The following is a 5,758-nucleotide window of genomic DNA, read 5'->3' as shown; positions in this document are numbered from 1 at the left end:
GGGCGAACCGAGTGGCTGTTCCATAGCTGCGCTCGGAGGCCGGCAGCAAAGGAGCCGCTCACTCTCGGGTGCTCGCCCAGCCCTGTGGAGGCCCCGGGGGAGACCCCTCCATTCCGCACCCTGGCCTGGCGAGCAGACTTTGAGCTGCTCAGAACAGTCTGCGAACCTCATCGCCACCTCTGCTCTCACACCCTTTCAGAGTGGGAGGGAGGGTCACCGTCGGGGGAGGACCTGACCCCTCCCCTCCCTGAGGACATGGCCCCTCACGCCCCCATTGGGGCCCCATGCCACTGGACACACTGGGCATTGAAAATGAGACCGAGGGGCCGGAGACCAGGACACAGGCTTTATTGAGGAGAAGACCCCTGCCGGGCTACCTTCCAAGGAGAAAGAGCCCACGTGCTGGGGTGAAGGCGCCTTTTGAGGGGAGGAAAGGGAAGGGACGGGGCTTAGGGCCCTTAGCACACGCTGATTGGTGGTTTCATATAAGGCACATGATTAGGCACCTAGGGACTTAGGAATCGGGGGCTTAGGGTATTTGGCAGGTGCTGATATGTACAGTCCATATAAGGTGCCTGGTTAGGTGTTCAGGAATGTCCGTGCTGCAGGTGGAGTTTACGTCATACTTTGTCCATCAGTTGGGGGAAGGGAGGATCTATCAGGCATCTCTACCACTCCTCACTGCTTTGGGCCTACTTGGTCTGGGCATCCCCGGGCCCCAGGGCACCTGGCACACAGCACATCCGCGTGTCTGTTTCCCAAAGGACTTACTTAACGTGACCCCAGCCGCAGGGGAGCCAGCTGCTCCCGCTCCGCAGGGAGCCGGGCCAATGCCTCAGCGCCTTCTCCCAAACCCCCTCTAGGTGCTGAGGGCAGGCGCTGCTTCCGCAGACGGAACTTGCAAAATCCCCCAATCAAAGTCTTCCTTTCCCGCCTCCCTATTATTTGTACAACTCCTTTGGGAGAAGATGGATTCCAGATAATCTCGTGCCAGACAGCATTCAGTAGGAAAGAATTTTGGGGCTAACTGTTCTATTTTGGTTCTGAGTCCTCTTCCTCTCTCCCTCCAGCAAACATAAATTACATCTGAATCTTTGCTGAGAGGACAGCCTGAAACAGAAGCCGAGCGACGGGTGATCAGTGCTGGAGCGGGGAGTCTGCAGGCTGGCGGAGGAGGAAGATTCCGATGGTTGCAGAGGTGCCCCGCCCCGTGGTCCCATGGGCAGAAGGTGGCCCTGTGCCACCAGGCCCACTCTAAGAGCGATGGTGACGATTTCGCATCAGCGGGAGTGGAAACGGAGAGCTTGCCAGGTCCCGTCTTCCGGCCAGTGGCCCATCGCCTGCTGCTCTGTCCTGGGCCCACATTGTCTTCCCCAGGGGGCAGTGGGGAGCAACCAGGCCAGCAAGGGAGGGCAGTTGGGAGCAATCAGGCTGGCAAGGGAGCAGTTAGGAGTCAGTCAGGCTGGCAGGGGAGAGGTTAGGGTGCAATCAGGTTGGCAGGCAGGCGAGCAGTTAGGAGCCAGCAGTCCCGGATTGTGAGAGGGAAGTCGGACATCCCCCAAGGGGTCCCAGATTAGAGAGGGTGCAGGCCAGGCTGAGGGACACCCCCCGCCGTGCATGAATTTTGAGCACAGGGCCTCTAGTTATCCTATCTAATAAAAGAGTAATATGCAAATTGACCGTACCTCCACTACACCCACAAGCCACCAGCCAATCAGGGGCAAATATACAAATAAACCCAACCAAGATGGCTGTGGCTACGGAGAGCAGGAGGGAGGCTTGGGTTTCCCCGGCAATGGAGGAAGCCAAGCCTTCTGCCTGCCCTTGCTGGCCTAGGCCTCCACTCAATGCTACAAAGTTTCAATGATAGAAGATAAATAAATCCCAACAAATATGGTGGCAGCCACAGAGCTGGAGAGAGCAGGAGGCTAGGGTTGCCCCTGGTGATGGAGGAAGCCAAGCTTCTGCAGCCCTGGCTGGCCTAGGCCTCCACTCCAGGCTACAAAGTTTCAATTATAGAAGATAAATAAATCCAAGATACCAGGGCCTCCGCTTGGGTTGCCGGGGGGTGTGGCCGGCCTGTAAACCACCACAGGCCCCTCACCCAGGCTGCCCCATGCCCCAAGGGAACCCCCACCCTGATCCGGGACACACTTCAGGGCAAACCAGCTGGCCCCCACTCATGCACCAGGCCTCTATCCTATCTAATAAACGAGTAACATGCAGATTGACCATCACTCCAACACACACGATGGCTGCCCCCATGTGGACACAAGATGACCACCACAAAATGGCCAGCAGGGGAGGGCAGTTGGGAGGGACCAGGCCTGCAAGGGAGGGCAGTTGGGGGCGATCAAGCCTGCAGGGGAGGGCAGTTAGGGGTGACCAGGCCAGCAGAAGAGGAAAGTTGGGGGTGACCGGGCCTGCAGGGAAGGGCAGTTGGGGGGGACCCAGGCTGGCAGGGGAGCAGTTAGGCATCAATCAGGCTGGCAGGGGAGTTGTTAGGGGGTGATCATGCTGGCAGGCAGAAGCAGTTAGGGGCAATCAGGAAGGCAGGCAGGTGAGCAGTTGGGAGCCAGCAGTCCTGGATTGTGAGAGGGATCCCAGATTGGAGAGGGTGCAGGCTGGGCTGAGGGACACTTCCCGCCCCCCCCCGTGCATAAATTTTGTGCACCGGGCCTCTAGTGTATATAATAAAAGCTTATTTTAAAGTATGTGTATGCATTCTCATTATATGCATTTTCATGGAAGTCAATCAACAGGAAAAAGGAAAGAATGTTAAGAACAGCTCATCCTTAGTTCTTTCCTGGAAGTGGAAGGTGGACCGTTCATATACGGAATTCGATCACATAACAAGTGCTACTCTTTAATTTCCATAAAGAGGGAAAGCCTGTGTTGTATTCATGGAATGAAGAAACGCACAAACTCACTGTGCGAAGATTTTCTTTCTCCCTCTCCAGACCCCTCCCCTGCGTCCGGGAGGCTGGCCTGCATGGGCTGAGTCAATGGATGGCACGACTTGGGCTGCAGTGGGTTTGGCCAATGGGGAGCCCTGGCAGGAGATAGGAGAGAGTGAAGTTGTGTTTATTTGTTTCCCAGATCGCTCCCTGCAGGTGTTCATTCTGTATTTCTATATGACAAGCCATAGTGCCTGCCAGCCCTCGACAGCCTTTCTCTGGGCTCTGGGGATCACTTCTTCCCTCATCTTTCAGGTCCTGGTGGTAAACACCTTCCCTTGTTGCTGGCCCTGAGAGCTGCACCGTCCCCATAGGCATCCCTTTAAATCCTAAGAATTTCAAAACACCAATCAGAAAGAACCCTATGCTCATAGCAGCATTATTTCCAATAGCCAAGATCTGGAAACAGCAAAATGCCCATCAGTAGACAAGTGGATAAAAAAGCTGTGGTACACTTACACCATGGAATACTGTGCATCTGTAAAAAAGAAGAATCTCTTACCCTTTGAGACGGCATGGAGAGATCTGGAGAGTATCATGCTAAGTGAAATAAGCCAGTCAAAGACAAATATCACATGATCTTACTCATATGTGGAATCTAATGAACAAAATAAACAGACAAACAAAATCGGTCCAGAGACATGGATGTGTGGAACAGACTGACAGAGGTCAGAGGGAAGAGGGAGGGGGATTGGAAGAGATTAACCAAAGACCTTGCATGCCCATGGACACAGGCAATAAAGTGGAGAAGGCCTGGGGTGGGGTGGGGCTGGGTGGAAGGGGGCAAAGGCAGGGTGGGGTAGGGGACATCTTAACCTCTCGGCCATTCCACCCATCTCCCTGGTGACCATCCCCATCCTCCACGGACCATTTCAGCGAGCTGCTCCACCACGTGGGCCGCTCTAACACGCACTGTAACGAAATCAAGAGAACCCGAGTTCACAAATGACTATACCTGCGAGAGGAGGACGGCTCACCTCCAACATTCCTGCGTCCTGCTGGGCCTCCTCCCACCACGCCTGCCCTGCTCCCCTGGGCAGCGGGCGGACACCAGGGGCCCATTGCCACCTTGTCAGGGGCCTTGCCCGAACTCCTCCTGCCCTGGCCCCTTCCTCTCCCGCCCTGGCCCCGGCTTTAGCCACACTGGACGCTCCCTTGAACCCCCAGTTTTAGAATCGAGCAGAAAAGGGGTGACTAAAACGTTCTGTTCACCGTACACTTTGGCCGAGCAGCCCGAGGGCGTTTCTGTGGTTCTGAAGCCGCTCATACTCGGGGGTCTGCTTAGGCTCCGCTTCCAGCGTTCGCCCTTGGGTCAGTAAAAGGAGATGAAAACAGCTCTTCTGGTGTGTGGCTGAGGCTTGGACCAGAAGCCACATAAAATATTTGGGCACCAAATTCTTTTTCCGAAGCCCTGGCGTGGAAAGTTTGACTCAAAATTCATTGAAGTGGGGCTGAGATTTCATTTTTATGAAGAACATACTGAGGTCAATCCATCCCGGACATTCTCCGCGTGAGCACAGACACCCTGGCCGGGGGAGGGGGGAGGGGGCAGGGGAGGAGGCCACAGCTGCGCATTGGTGGCCTTGACATTTCTGACCACACAGGTGCGTTTAGTGACATGTGAGTAACAGAGGGTCTGCGGAAAGGACTCTGATTGTGGTGTTTAGTTTAAAAACATACCTTTTCTGAGAACTTGTTGGCAGTTTAAGTTCTAGCCATCATTAATCACATTCCTTAGGCTTGAAAAACATGGAAATGCACGCAAAATGTCCGTTACCTTTTCCCAGAACAGCAAGGAATTTGTTGAGAGGGAAAGTAAACAGAGCTACCAAGAGCACTGGCTGATTGACTTCTCTAGTTTTAAGTAACCGAAAGAAGAAAATGCTGCTGTTTCCTTCACTAGGTTGATGCAAGGAGCACGGCTAGAAGAATAACTTAGATGGTGGATGAAAATAGAATAAAGAGATAAAACAATTAGGAAGAGAAACATTTAAAACAATTAGGAAGAGAAACATTTACACTTTCCACCGGGGACATCTGCGCTACCTGCGCTGGCCCGAGAGAGCCACGCAGACGTCTGCGCTCCAGCTGAACCAAGAAGGATCATAAAAGCAACCCAGTCTTTCCCAGGGACCCTTTTCTCATTGTGGTAAAATCTCCAGACCCAGCCCCCTGCCATCTCAGTTCGTGAGTGCACGGCCGGTGGCACTGAGGGCATTCACAATATTGTGTGACCGGCAACACCATGCATCTCAGGACCTGTGCATTGTCCCAAGCAGAACTTCCGTCCCATTCAACACCCGCTCCCCATCCCTCCTCGCCGGGTGCCTGGCAACCACCATTCCCCTTTCTGACTATGAACCTGACTAACCCAGGAGCCTCAATCAGTGGAATGCTACAGTGCTTGTCTTTTGTGACGGGCTTATTTCACTTAGCGCTATCTACAAGGTTTGTTCATGTTGTAGCTGTGCCAGATTTTCCTTCCTTTCTAAGGATAAATAATATTCCATTTTGTGTGTGTCTACCACACGCTGTTAATTACTTCATCTGCCGACGGACACTTGGGGTTGCTTCACCTTTTGGGCATTGTGAATAATGCTGCTAAGAATATGGCTGTAGAGTGTCTGTTTGAATGCCTCCTTTGGATTCTCAGGAATTGCTGGGTCATGTGGTCCTCCTATGTTTAATGTTTTGAGGAACCTCCACACCATTTCCCGCCGGGGCTGCACCACTTTCCACTCACACCAGCAGTGCAGAGGTTCCCATTTTCCACGTCTTCGACGACACTGTGCTTTCTGGCA

This window comes from Eptesicus fuscus, chromosome 16 (genome assembly GCF_027574615.1).
Source record: "Eptesicus fuscus isolate TK198812 chromosome 16, DD_ASM_mEF_20220401, whole genome shotgun sequence".
In the NCBI taxonomy this organism is placed as follows: Eukaryota; Metazoa; Chordata; class Mammalia; order Chiroptera; family Vespertilionidae; genus Eptesicus; species Eptesicus fuscus.
The sequence above is the reverse complement of the archived record's forward strand: the minus strand, read 5'-3'. Positions refer to the sequence as shown.